A 15,559-nucleotide genomic window follows, 5' to 3' on the forward strand; every position below is an offset into this window, starting at 1 on the left:
TGATCTGGTTTCTAACCCCAGTTTGCTAAATGTCCTGTTCAAGTGACTCTATCTCTGTGGCTATGTGGATGATTAACAAAGATAATTATTCTTCATATTATGTATATATATTTCTATACCATCTTGTATTTTATAATAGAAAGTTTGGAATGATATACTTTCTGAAAAACAATAATATGTTCCTTCAGGTAGGAAGATTCCTCTTTTTGCTAACAACAATTTTACTTTCTTGGCCTATATTTCTAATTTTATTGCAATATTTAAATAAGAAAGAACTGAGTTACTGTGCCTGATTTTCCACAATCTTAATTAAGAACAATTTCACAGGCTTTTGCAATGGCAAAAAAAAAGAAAAAATAAATAAAAAAGAAAGAAAGAAGAAAAAAATGGCTTTAAAGAGTGTAAGAACAGGGATCTGGGCATGGTGGCCCATGCTTGTAATCCCAGTGTCTTAGGAGACTGATGCAGGAGGATTGCAAGTTCGAGGCCTGCCTCAGCAACCTAGTCAGGAACTAAGCAACTTAGCCAGACCCTGTTTCAAAATAAAAAATAAAAATAAAAAAGCATTAATAAGCTGGGTTCAGTTCACAGTACTACCAAACCCCCCCAAAACCAAAAGTATAAGAACATTATCCTTCTTTTTTTAACACTTTTTAGTTGTAGAAGAACACACAGTATCTTTATTTATTTTTATATGGTGCTGAGGATCAAACCCAGTGCCTCACACATGCACTTTTACCACTGAGCTACAGCTCCAGCCCCAAAACAGTTATCCTACTTGATATTTAATTATTTGCTCATTGTTGCTTCTGTCATTTTTCTCATTTTAAACATTTGAAAAGTTCTAAATTATATCCAGGTAATAATTTTACATAGGTTTCACTCTAAAAAAATATTGAATAATTAGCTTGAAAGTAAGAAGAATTGCTCTTTTAACTCTCATGCTTAAAATCAATATTGGGAGCACTTGCATATGTATACACAATGGAAGAGTCCATAATCAGTCAGTCACAGACATCAGATTTGAAGTCCAACCCATGTTCCACATGGATCATTGTGTGTACTAGAAAACATTATAGCTGGATTATGGGGTAGATACATAAAACAAGTTAAAGTTCACTGTACAAATTGCAAGATAGGTTGATTCATTCAAAATTGAAACAATATGTTCTAATGTACATTATACAGAAGCAATTTTAAATATTTTCTTTAGAAAAACAAAAGCACAAGAAGTTGAAATTATTAAAATAGATATCATCAACTGACTTGCATAACAAAAAAGTACGTGCAGTTTCGAAAATCCTATTAATGCCCACCACCTACAAGAATTTTTCAATTATGTTTGCTATAACTTAGATGACACTAAAATGAAAGCAGACAATGAAATTTGGAAACAAGACTATCAACACCATCATCAGGCTCTAGATAGATTATCAATATGATGGTAGTGGTATGGCACTATTATTATAAGAGAGTTGTTTTCATTGTATACTGTTGTGTTTTTTGTGTGTGTGAATATAGCAAAGAGTTCCTTCATGGGTCCTGTTATAACCAGTTCTTTGCTCATCTATTAAGTGCCAACTTTAAAAAATTACCTTGTGTCCAGTAGGGAGCAGCATTACAACAGCCATAAAACTTAACTGGAACATAAAACCGACAGAAGAAAAAGGAGGGGAAAAAACCCCACTTACCATACGTCTGTTCTACAATACATTCAATTTTAGGGTAGTTGTAGGGCTTCCAGGAAGAAATCTAAAGAATATCTCAAAGCATATGTGGGTGATACATGGTTTCAAGATTCCTAAAGCAGGAAATTAAAATTTTATTAAGTAAAAGTTCTCTGACCCAGATAGAGCTGAATTAATATGTTATTCAATTAAAGGTTTCTCAGTTAACTGTTTACAGTGCATCTTAGTGGGTCAATGGGATTTTGGGCTTGGATATTCAATGACACTTCAATTAAAAATATATATTAAAGTCCATTATCCACCAGAGAGTTTGAGTATAAGAAGAAAATAATTGGGTAACAACAAATTATAAGATATCAATCCACATAGAAAGAACTGTGGTCAAAGAGTTAAAGAAGATGACAAGGTAACCATAGACACCTCTGATATATCAATCTCTTCTAGACTTTGACAATTTACAAGCAAACAATCAAGAGGATATAAACATTTACTTCTACAGGTCAGTATGATATGAGATTAATTTTGAGAACGAACAGGTAATAGAGAAGTAGTTTATAATACTAATATGTAAGACTGATTAGTCAGATCCTTACTGAATATGAAGACTACACATGACATTGCAGAAAAATCTCATCACCAGTCATAATCAGACAAAGGCAAACATTATATTACGTTTGACACTGACTCAAATGTCAAAACCTACCTCACATTCAACTATATTACATCAGCGCTTATAAGAAAATGCTTTATCTCCACTTCTATTTAAATTGTTAAATAGTTTGTTTTATATTTTTTTCAGTGTCCACACCAAAACCAAATTTCTGCTTTCAAAAGAAGGTAACATAATAATATTTACTTTTAAGTATATATGACTGCATATGCCTTACATAATATATATGATGCATGAAAATATTCTTAATAATAAAATATTTATTTAAAGCTGAAATAATGTTAAATGTTTCTTACTATTTTCTTCTAGCAAAATAACATGAGCAGCTTGACTTTAGTGAATAATACCAAGAATATGTTGACTCCAGTAATTATCATTAATTTGACTGAAGTTGAAATAAATTCTAATATTTTAATTGTACTATACCTCATTTTCTGCTTTCCTTAGAGGTTTCCTTTTATCCTCTCTTTGGCCTTTCTTTTGTGCCCTTCACTTTTATGATATTCCTCATTTCTGTTGATTTATCCTCTCTCTCTTTGATAATGGATTTCATACACACACACACACACTATATATATATATATATATATATATATTTTTTTTTTTTTTTTTTTTTTTCCCTTTTTGAGGCAATGGGAATTGAACCCAGGGGCACTCTACCACTGAGCTCCATTATATCCACAGCATTTTGTTGTTTTTTTTTTGAGACAGGGTCTTGCTAAATTGCCAAGGGCAGACTCACACTTGGAATCTTACTGTCTCAATCTCTTGCATAGCTGGGATTACAGACATATGCCATTTCCACTCTAGTAGTGGATTACTAGATCAACTCCAAAATTTGTTTTAGTCTTACTCTTCCCCTTATGAAGCGACCACATTTTCCCCTCTTATACTAGGACCTTTAAAAATGAGTTGTCCTTGTAACAGCAGTTTGCTTAAATATATGCTTTCTTCTATTACAAACATTATGCATGATTTTAACAATCTCACCTAACTGGAAGATTCAAGTAAATACACTTCAATTATATTTTTGCAATTCATTATTTAAATATTGAAAAACTCACTAAACATTTGATTCCAATTTGAATCACCAAAAAATCTCAAGGAAATCTAATTTCACTCACTCATTCCAATCAACTGGAGACCACCTCTGTCCTAAAAAAATAGTAATTTAGGATCTTACTACATTGATGTGAATAAATACTGAGGAACAAACTTAACTTTAAGTCAACAGAAATTCAATGCTGTTTAATCATATGTGTCAATACACATATGCACATATACAATATTCCCAATACCCCTTATTTCAAAATATATTATAAAGTCTGACAAGTGATTTCCTATTTAGCACTCTCTAATATGAATATTAACATTAAGGATATTAGTTATCCTGTGAAATAACTTCATAAAAATAATTATTCACAAGTTTTGAATAAAATACAACATATTTAATTATAAATGTATAATATAATTACTTAAAATGAGATTGTAGTAGGTTAAGTGGTGCCATCCTCCCATACACAATTAATGTCCTCCTGAAACCTTAGATCATGACCTTATACTGAAATAGTCTTTGCAGGTATAATTAAGGTTAAGGATCAAAATGAGATCATACTAGATTAGAGAGGGCCTAAATCTAACGAGAATGTCCTCATAGAAGACAGAGGAGAACACACAGGGATACAGAGAAGAGGATAAGTGAAAATAGAGGCAAAGATTAGAATTATACTGCCAGAATCAGGAATATCAGGAGTCATCAGAAACTGAAAGGCAAGGAAGGACTCTTCCCTCAAGGCTTCAGAATGAACATGGACTTACTGACATCTTGATTTCAGATATTTGACCTCCAAAATTGTAAAAAAAAATAATTTCTGTTGTGGTAATTTTTTATGGCGATCTTAGGAAATTAGTGCAGATTTTGGTAACAGGTAGTGAGGTGTTACTCTAATAGACACCTAAAACAGAACAGCCTAGATTGCCTAGAAGAGACTGTTGGTAGAAATAGAGTTATTAAGGCAATTCTGAGAAGGGCTTGTAAAGATGTAAAGAGGAAGACAGCAAAGCTGTCTCCTTAGAAATACATATTGTTAGTTGCAGAGCAGGCTAAATAAATGTTGGGTGCAGGGTGGGCGAACACTGGACCCTCACCCGTCTGGTTCCTTATCACTTGTTTGCCTCAAGTCTGAACACTCAACTCCAATCAAGGCTGAACACTCAACCCCCACCTGTCTGGTGCAAAGGAAACCCACATCTGACCCTGCCGCATCTGCCTGAAGGCAGAAGATGACACCCTTAGCAACTACAGTATGATCCAATCACTGTATGCCAACAAGGTAGCTTGCAGACCCAAAAACCCCATTAAATTTTGGCTATAAAAACTCTCTCCTGCTGGGCCCCCCTCTCTTGTGCTCTCTTTCTTCTCTGCTTTCACTCTCTCTTACTCTCTCTCTCTTCTCTTTCCTCTCTTCTTCTCTTTCTCTCTCTTGCTGTTTGCTCTCCCGGCCCCTCTTGTGCTTTCCTCTCTCTCTTTTCTCCTCCTTCCCTGTTAATCGGACACTGCCACAATAAAGATCTCTTGGTTGCTCCAAGTGTCGTAATCACTTTCCCTTCACATATGTTTTCAAGAACTAAATATCAACTAAAGCATACTATGAAGAAGTGGTCAAGTATTGCAGAAAAAATATTTTCTGAAGAGATGAGGTGTGATACTAATGGCTTCAGTCAACCATCTCAGCAGAAGCCAAAAATAGAAATGAGGTTATCCAAGAAGGAGATGTGAAGAACCCTGTGGTCGTATGGCATGTACCCCCTGACATTCACGGAAGACACATAAGACTTTTGACAATGTTATATTAGTAGAAACACTGCCATCTTGGCAGGAAAAAAAAGAAAGAAAAAAACTGGATGAAATGAAAAGCTGTAGGACTCCCAAAGTTCTTTAAGCAGAAAATGGACTAATAGAGTTACTTTTCTACAAACATGTACTACTCTTCAAGAAGAAAAGGGGGAAAGATAACTTGTAGAACCATGGATGGAGAGGTAAGAGAGCAGAATGGTCTGAGGGGCCTGCAGGGCGAGAACATCGGAAGAGCCCAAGGACTGGATCATGAAGCCTCAGAGAATTATTCCCAGACCTTAAAACCAAATGATATTTGTAGGGCTGGATTTGGGATCAGTAAACCCTTTACTCCTTTCATTTTTTTTTTTTCCTACTGGAATGGGAATATCTATTGTATACATTTTCTTCACTTCATTTTGGGAGCAGATAATTTACTTTTTAGTTTCACAGATCCACATACAGAAAGAAATCTTGTCCTAAAATAGACTACATTCATAGTCTCAATCATGCCTAATTTAGACAGTTTAGATGATGAGATTTGGTACTTTTCAAGTTGATGATATTTAGATGAAATTTTGGATTTAGAGTTGATACTGAAATGTGTTTTGGAGGGATGCTGTAATGAAATGAATGTACACATCCAAATCAACATGTATATGAATTTTAAGAATGCGAAGAGTGAAGTATAGTGGGTTGGGTTCCCCCAATATTTGTGTCTATCTGTAACCTTGGAATATAATGTTACTTGGAAATAAAATCTTTGAAAATGTATTAAGATAAGGAACAAGATGAAACTATACTGAGATAGCTCTGTCCTCTATCTAATGAGAATTTCCTTACAAGAGATACAAAAGGACACAAAGAAGAAGTCAATATGAGTATACAAATACACAGAGATTGGAGAAAGGTATCTATGACCCAAAGAACACCCTGGAGTTAGTGGGGGGAGGCATGGGATAGTCTCTTTCTCACTGTCCCCAGAAAAAAAAAAATTCTGCTGACACCTTGATTTGAGACTTCTGATTTTCACAATTGTGAACTTTTTAAAGTTACCATATTTGTGATAATTTATTATGACAGCAGTACTAGGAAAATAGTACACATACCTCACCATCGGAATTAAATGAAAGTATACCTATAACACAGGGAAATAAAATACAATTGTTTGCCTATAGTGAGTTCATTAAAAATTTATGCATACTTCCCAACAATGTAAAGTTCTATACACCCTTTTGCTTTTACCAAACTTTGTATGTGAATTCTGCCAAGTGGAGAGGGAAGGACAATACCAATACTTCTCAAAATCTTTAAAAAATTAAAGAGGAGGGAACACATTGACACATCCTAAAGCATTCCCAAAGGTATTTATTACTAATACCAAAGCTAATTAGACAAAGAGAATAGAAAACTACAAGCCAATATTCCTTGTGAATATTGATACAAAAGTCCTCAACAAACTACGAGCAAACCAAATTTGGCAACATATTAAAAGGTTTATACACCATAATCAAGTATGACTGATTCTCACAATACAAATTCTCACAATACAAATTTTGTTTTGACATACAAAAATCAATCAGTATAATATACCACATCAACAGGAAAAAAAACAGAAAATCATATCAATAGGCGCGCGCACACACACACACACACACACACACACAAATCTGACAAAATTCAATGCCCTTTCATGAAAACAAATTCAACAAAGAATAGAATGAAACTTCCTCCAACATAAGCAATAGATGAAAAAAACCACAGCTAGCGTCACGCTTAATAGGGAAAAACTAAAAAATTTTCCCATTGGATCAAGAACAAGGCAAAGACACCAGTATTTGCCAGTCCTAGTCAACACAGTCATTAAAATTAGGCAAAAAAAGAAAATGAAAGGCATCCAAATTGGAAAGGAAGAGGTAAAATTATCTCTGCAAATAACATCATCTTATATGCAGAAAATCCTTAACAAGCATTAAAAAAAATCTGGTAGAACTAATAAATCCAAAAATTTGCAGGACAAAATTCAACACATAAAATCAGGTGTTTTTCTATACATGTGACAATTAATAATCCAAGAATGAAACTAAAAAAACAAATCCTTTATAATAGCATCAAAAAAGAACCAAATACTAAGGAATGAACTTAACAAGGGGGTAAAAGACTAGTACACTGAAAACTACAAAATACTGCTGAAAGAAATTTAAAATGACATCAATAAATGGAAAGAAATCCCACATTCATGAACTGGAAGACTAGGATTCTTAAGGTGACAATAGTACCCAAAGTAATGGACAAATTCAATATAACTGCCATCCAATACCAAAGGTATTTTTGTAAAAAATAGAAATGCATCCTAAAATTCGTAAGTAATGTCAAAAGACCCTGAATAGTCAAAACAATCCTTAAAAAGAAGAATCTGGACAACTCACTCCCCTTGATTTAAATTTTAATACAAAATTCTATTAATCATGGAAGTTATGATGACAGATCTACAGACCAATGGAATAAAGACTTCAGAAATAAGCTTTAAGATAAATGGTGAAAGGATTTTCAACAAGGTTGCCAAAATAATTTTTTTGTTGAAAAGGACAGTCTTTTCAAAAAATGGTGTTGAGAAAACTAGATATCAACATGCAAAAGAATGAAGTTGAACCTTTACCTTATAATATATATATATATAAATTTACTCAAAATGGATCAGAAACCTAATCCTAAGAGTGAAAACTATAAGACTCTTCGGGGGGAAAAACACAGGGCAAAGTTTCAAAGACATTGGATTTGGCAGTGATTTCCTTGATCTGAAAAACAAAAGAAAAAATAAATTGGACTTCATTAAAATTAAAAATCTTTTGATAATCAATGAATACCATTATCAAGACAGTAAAAATGCAGCCCATAAAATGGAAGCAGATATTTACATATCATTAATCTGATAAGGGATTAATGAACAGAATACATAAAGAATCCCTACAACTCAACAACAAAACCAATTAAAAAGTAAATAAAGGACAAGAAAAGACATTTCTCTAAGGATGACATACATATGGTCAATAAGCATATGAAAAGATATTCAACATCCTTACTCATTAGGGAAATGCAAATTAAAATCACAATGAGCTATCACTTGACCATCATTACAAAGCTATTATCAAAAAATAGAAAATAAATACTGATGAGGACATGGAGAAAATGGAACTTGAATGCTATCTTGTTAGGAATGCAAAATGGTGCAATCTCTAAGGGAAACAGTTTGGTAGTACCTTAAAAAGGTAATCATAGAATTGTTGTATGATCCAGCAAGAGATAGAAGATAGAATAGATGTTATCAGAGGTTGGGGTAAATGGGGAATAAGCAGTTTTTACTCATTAAGTATACTGTTTCTGACTGGGATGATGAAAATCTGGGAATAATGGCAATGATTATGTAACACTATAAATACACTTAATGCCACTGAACTGTACACTTAAAATTATTAAAAGGGGGGGATTTTATGAGTATTTTTTCACAAAAGAAAATTTTTCCTTAAGGGACTCAAGACCTTGAGCAAGCTCAAAGAGCTGACACAAATTCTTCAATTAGAGAATCGAAACTATTGGTAAGCTCTAAAGTAAACATATTCCAACACTAGTTGAGGGAAAACATTCATCATATATGACAGCAATTCATTAATTTTCAGGTGAGTTTATTTAGGAAATGTAAAGAAAAAGGAAATATGCTTTGTTTTCCTTTAAAAAAAATTTTTGCCTTAGAATACAAAATTAACCATAACATTATTTTCAAGGACTGGGTTATAGCTCAGTTGTATCACACTTACCTAATGTGTGTGAGGTCCTAGGTTAGATCAGAAGCAATGCAAAAATAAATAAATAAATAGATAGATGGATAGATAGATAGATAAATAAGCAATTTTAAAATCTCGCTTTTTGGTGGTAGTGGTGGGGTACCGGGAATTGAACTCAGGGGCACTTGGCCACTGAGACACATCCCCAGCCCTATTTTGTATTTTATTTAGAGACAGGGTCTCACTGAGTTGCTTAGTGCCCCGCTTTTGCTGAGGCTGGCTTTGAACTTGCAATCCTCCTGCCTCAGCTTCCCAAACCAGTGGGATTACAGGCGTGCATCACCACACCAGGCCAAATCTCACATTTTTGAAGAATGGAAAAATTATAAAATAAAATGGCCTTTAAAAGTGTTTTAAACCTTTCATTTAAGGGAATAAAAAATATAAAAAGTAAAATCATAAAATCAAAATTCTAAAGAGTTTTTTATTATCAATATAAATTTTAGTGCTGAACCACCCTAATAGAAAGTTCTTCAGTCTGAGTTGAAATTGAAATTTCTCTGCTCTAGAAATGGGGTCAGGGGAGAGAGAAGGATAGGGAAAGAAGAAATACTACGGAATTGTAGGGCATGTGACATCAGAGAAACAGAAACCTATGATGGAGAAAAGGAAACCTAACTTGCAGACTGATGCTCTCTTCCCAGTCTTGGGGCCGCACATGGCTAAGATGGCACCTTGCAATCAGCCAGAAGGCGATACCGTGGGCTGTGAGGAAAAATCCGACCACCTCTAGGATAGGCTCAGAACCCTTCCGCGCTCCTGTCTCCCCTTACTGCCTATAGAATGGGTGTACACGTGAACTCCCCTCACCCTGCTGACCTTTATCCTGATTGGGTCCTGTGCCTTACATTAGCTGTGTGTGCTTCCTCAATAAAGGAGCAGCCTTGACTGGTCTCCCTTAGGCGGTGAGGGAGAGCTGGGTGCTGTGGTCAGTCAGCCCTCTCTTCTTTCTTGGCTCCTCCTGGCCGGGTTGTGTTCTCCCTATCTCTCCTGCAGGTCGGGAGGGAACCGAGGACTAAAAACCCCGACAGGGAATGATATTGTTCAAATTATGTTATTATATTGTGTGCATGGAAGAATATATAACAAATCCCATCATTATGTACAACTATAATGCACTAATGAAAAATACAGAAAAAAAACAAAACTATAAAGAAAAAAATCATTTGCCGTAGAGAAACAAAGAGGTCTAATTTCTCTTTCACAAGATTAAAAAAGGTCAGCATTATTCACTTCTGGGCTAAAGATGTCCCACTTACTACCCCAGTTGCTTTCACCTCATATTTTCTCATATTAATCATTCTGAATATATACCTGATGTAGCAAGGCAAATACATGTAATGCTAACAGTCATAAATTAGCTAAACAAAGATTTACTTTGAGAAGGAAATTAAGGCTGAGTTTGAGCTCAGAGGGAATAGTGGAGAAGAAATGGATTTGGTGTCAGACAGACGAGCTCTCTCTACTGGGAATCCTAGCTTCACAACTTATAAGCTATGGTGACCAAAAGCAAATTACTTATCCTTTATGTGATTCAGTTAATTCCCCAACTTATGCATCTGTAAAATCGTGTGGGCATTGTAGTATATTAAAATATTAAAAACATTATCTGTGTCATAATATACCCTCTGCAAAACAATTATTATTATTAATTATACCTCATGAGTATAGGAATGGAGCTACTGAAAAAGATTCTAAAGATACTTTACATTTTTGCCTTTATACTTGTCTCCCACACCCCACCCAGTTTGAAGTCTAATGGGAATTTTAGTTCAAAATGACATAAATTTACCACTATTCCGTTTAAAAATTGAACTGAAATGATGATACATTTACCACCACCAAAAAAGGTTTATTGAGATATAATTCACATTTCATTTATCATGCAGTTCACCTATTTAAAGCAGTGTAACATTCAATGTACTTTACTATATTTGTGGTTATGCAATCATCACCACAATAAATTTTAAAACATTTTTGTCGCCCCAAAATTGTAATCAATGCCCACTAGCAGTAATTTCCATGTCACCTCCAGTCTTCTCTTTTATGATAGCAAATTTTCAAAAAATAACTAGAAATAAATACTGAAAAGGAATGTGAAAAGCATGAACCAGAGATTTTGAAGGCATTCTATAAGATAGAGCATATGAAATCAGAGTAATAGAGTGGAGAGAACAATAGTACAGTACACAGGTTGGCAAACAATGGTTCATTCGGGCAAATTTTCCAGCTCATCTTTTACTTTTTTATGTCAAGATAAAAAAAAAAAAACAAAGTCATAGTTTTTACACTTATAAATGGCTGAAAGTAAACAATAGAACATTTGTGACATGTGAAAACCATATGAAATTCAAGTTTTAGCATTCATAAATAAAGTGTTTTTAAAACAGACTTACTCATTTGCTAATGCTTGCTATGGCTGCTTTCCCACAGCAAAGTTCAATAGTTGCAAAAAAGACCTCATTAGTTGCTAAACCCAAAATATTTACTATCCGGTCCCAGAAAAGTGTGCCTACATATGCCAAACACAAATACATGATACTATTTCAGGGAAGGTGTAACTTTTCTTTTCATGGCTTCAAGAGGTCCTGTGCTAGTTCAGAATAATGGAGGATAGTAGTCTAAACAGAAAACTGGTCTGAAAGAAATTTGGTCTGCAAAGTATGAAGGTTGGAAAATTAGAATATTGTCTTTCTTATTTAGCTATTACAGAAGGAATTAGCCTGTTTCTTTCCTGCTTATCCACTTTGGAGCAAAGCGTACCAAGAAATTAGACCTTCCAACCAATAAACAACTCCCTGTCAGTCTTTTTTTTCTTTCCCATTTAAATTAAGATTTCTTGGGAAAACAAGGAAGAGAAAACCCATCCCAGCTACCCATATCATTCAATTGGTCTTTCATTTATTAACATGAATGGATAACCAAGGATCATCAACATTCAGGAAAAACACAATCATGAAAAAGAATGCCTATGATAAAAACAAGCAACCTTGGAGAAAGCAAAAGAAATTCAAAAAGGAGAAAAATAGGAAAAAAAAGAATTATTTACCATGTTCAGAGATTCTGGAAAGATGTTGCATCTATAAAACCAGAGGCATATGAGAGAACAGAATAAAAGAGATTAGAATAGAATAAGAGAATAAGAGTTTCATCAAATTTAATAGAGAGTGCCACTTCCACCAATATACCAAAAAACAGAAAAGCTGGAAGAAAATCTGAAAAAACACACAGGAGGAATTGAAAGGAGTAATAATCTTCCTTAAAAAGTTACAGGAGGGCTGGGGCTATAGCTTAGTGGTAGAACACTTGCCTAGCATGTGTGAGGCGCTGGGTTTAATTCTCAGCACCACATATAAATAAAATAACAGTCTGTCAACAAAAACAAAATTACAGGAAAAGAGACAGAATCCATCCACCCTGCTCCTGCCACTCACACAAACAAAGGAAGAAAAAATAACTGAAGGAACCCAGAGAACACAGAAGTAGAAAAATAAAAATACACAGACGCGCAGACACATCTAAGATCTAGAGCACAGCTTGTCAAACTGGAGTGTGGAAGCCAAATCCAGCAAACCCTGCTGTGATACACATGATTTACTACAACACAATTATGCTCATTTGTTTATACATTGTGTGACTGCTTTTGTGGGGGGCTGCAAAAGAAACCATATGAATTACAAAACCCCAAATATTTATTATTTGGACTTCTACAGAAAAAGTTTGCCAAATCTTGATCTAAAACTGCATTTTAATATAGTACTAGCCAGAAACAGATGTTTAAATTTGGATAATTAAAATTAAACAAGATTTAAAGTCCAGTTATTTATTTACAGTAGTTATATTTCAAGTGCATAATAGCCACGCAAGATCAATGGTATTTACTGGACAATGAAGATATAAAACTTCTTCATCAACTCAAGAAGTTCTACAAGACAGGACTCATCTGGAATTACCACAAAAAAGAATTGGGACTACAGTTTAACTACTGTTTTTAAACGATCTATAGTAAAAAATAAAACTTAAGAGGAGAGAAGAAGAAATAAATTCAAAAAAGATAAAAATTAGTGACATTAGAAATTAAAATAATTAATGCATGAGTCTAACACCTTATTCTTTAAAAATACCACTAAAACAGACTTTTTTAAAAACTCAAAATTAATCAGAAAGGAAAAACATGAATTGAGGGGAATATCAAAGATACAGCATTACAAATAAGAAACTATCACCACAATATGGAAGAAATTATAAAAGAATTCAATATTGACAATGCAATTAAATGCTATTGAATTTTAAAATAATTTTAAAAAGCATTTCCTAAGAAAACACAACTCAAAGAGAGGTAGAATAATTATACAGAAGAAAAGCTATGAATTATATTTTTTAATTGTGTAGTACACAGCTCCAATTTGGTTAATGAAAATGTTTCTTACAATTTCTCATTTATATCTCATCCTTCAAAGACTGATCACAAACATACTTCATAGCCAGACTCTAAATTGAGAAACAGAAGTTAAAATAATATATTACTCTCTGTTAATACTATCCAATGGTCCATGATTATATATTTCTTCAAAGGAAATCTTTACTAGCCTGTAAGAGTCTTCATGCAAATTCAGGAAATGTGACGTATAAAAGATTCATATGAAATGGTTTTAAATACTTGACTTATTCCTGAGCTCTCATAATTATTCAAACTGAAGGGGAATGGATAACATTTCAGCAGAAATGTCCACAATAATTAGAACATCACACATGCTAAGATTAGCACAGTAGCTTTATGCCTCTGAGATTTAAGTTGACATGTGAAAGGAGTACCAGTTAGGTGTCGTTTAATTTCTCATTGTACAATATAAAGAAAAATCTCAGATTAAAAATTTATGAATACTAGTTCATTCTACTTTTATAATTATTTTTTTGAAACCACTAAAAATTTTCAGTGTATACCATTTAAACTGTCTTTTTCACCTTTATTATTTCTATAGATACACTGACTTGACAAATCTTTTAGAACCAAAAGATGTTTATTGTTTGGCACATTTGCTTTATTACATTTAACAGTGCAAAGTCTGAGTATGCAATGGTTTTTAAATTTTAATTTAAATTCCTGAGTCTTCTATTTGTATTTTAAAATCCACCAAAATTAAGATGAATATAAGTACTCATTTATGCTAGACAGTCCTGGTTTACCACCCACTTGTCTGGAATCCAATATAATTCAGGATATTGACACTCTTAAATTATCCTAAATAATTCATGTATTAAACAGGAAATCAAAATGAAAATTAGAAAATACTTTTAAATAAACGATGAAAGATTAAATGCTAAAAGTGCTTAGAGAAAATGACATTCTTACTATATGTAGTCTAGTAGAAGACAGCAGAAAATCAAAGAATTAAACTTCTATTGAAAAAAAGAACCAAAACCTCAGCAAATCAAAACCAAGGAATCTAGAGGGAAGAAAATAAAAAGTGCAATAACTGATAAAATAGTAAGCAGAAAACCAAAAAACAAAAAAGTTAAAAGTTGGGTTTTTTTAAAGGATAATAAAAATTTTAAATCCCTAATAAAACTAATAGAAAAAAAAAAAAAAAAACCTCACTATACTCACTAAAAAGATACTAAGAACTGCTTCCAATACTCAACACGTACCAGAAAAAAAGGCTCAGAACAGACCCTCTATCCTTTAGGTAATAAATCTAGACAAAGGACACAAAGTAATTATCTGAAGATCCTACACATTTGATGATACAAATAGATTTTGCTGTGGAGTCAAAGTCATAAAAATGGACAGCCATTTTATGGAGTGAGTTTGCAATGTTCTCTGATTTAATTTGGAAGATTGTTCAGTGTGACTGAAACTCTGAGAAATAATAAGCCATCCTTCTGAAGAACTCTAGGACCACAAATTAACTAATGGAATAGAGAATCTAGAAAGAAATCTAATTATGTATGGCTTTACTTACTAAAAAGTAATGAGGGAATATTGCAGAGAAAGAATTATCTTTTTCAATAAACAGTGCTAGTCAACAGGGTATATAAGAAAAACAAATGCACCTTTACTCCTGCCTCACACCAAACACACACAACAAAATTTTGTTCTGTGTTGAGAGCAGCTGCCAGCTGGAAGTTTGCTGGGGCCCCTTCGGCTGTGGCTCTCAGCAGTTCTGACAGATAGTAGATATAAATGTTTAAAATTACACAGCAGGGCTTTTAGAACAAAACATAAGAGGTCATCTTCAGAATCTTGGAGTAGGCAAACCTAGCCACAAAATACATTAAGAAAGCATTGATGCCAGAATATTGGAAATATTTTTTAAAAGTCCTACAAATCCTTACAGGAAAGAAATAAAATAAAAAATTTTTAAATTAGCAGTCATGGATAGACACTTCACAAAGGTGGTCTCCCAAATAGCCAACAAATATGGGAACAGGTGTTCAATTTCATCAGTCCAAATCCTAATGACAATGTTATACCACAACCCTCACAGAATGGTTAAAATGAAGAGAGCAAACATTAAGTGTT

The 15,559-nt window shown here is 33.5% G+C and overlaps 1 protein-coding gene across 7 annotated transcripts in view; it reads right to left on the reverse strand.

Annotated features, from left to right (window-relative positions):
* The window catches only part of Immp1l (inner mitochondrial membrane peptidase subunit 1), a 78,215-nt gene that overhangs the window by 56,420 nt on the left and 6,236 nt on the right, over window positions 1-15,559 (reverse strand). For 4 of the 7 annotated variants that reach the window (XM_048788544.1, XM_015477735.2, XM_048788548.1 and 1 more), the window contains exon 2: window positions 1,692-1,801. The exons of the other annotated variants lie outside the window; for them this stretch is intronic. The gene's annotated coding sequence lies outside the window, so the exon portion shown is untranslated. The remainder of the gene's footprint in view (window positions 1-1,691; window positions 1,802-15,559) is intronic. 7 annotated transcript variants of the gene reach the window in all.

Source organism: Marmota marmota, unplaced genomic scaffold (genome assembly GCF_001458135.2).
Source record: "Marmota marmota marmota unplaced genomic scaffold, marMar, whole genome shotgun sequence".
Classification (NCBI taxonomy): Eukaryota; Metazoa; Chordata; class Mammalia; order Rodentia; family Sciuridae; genus Marmota; species Marmota marmota.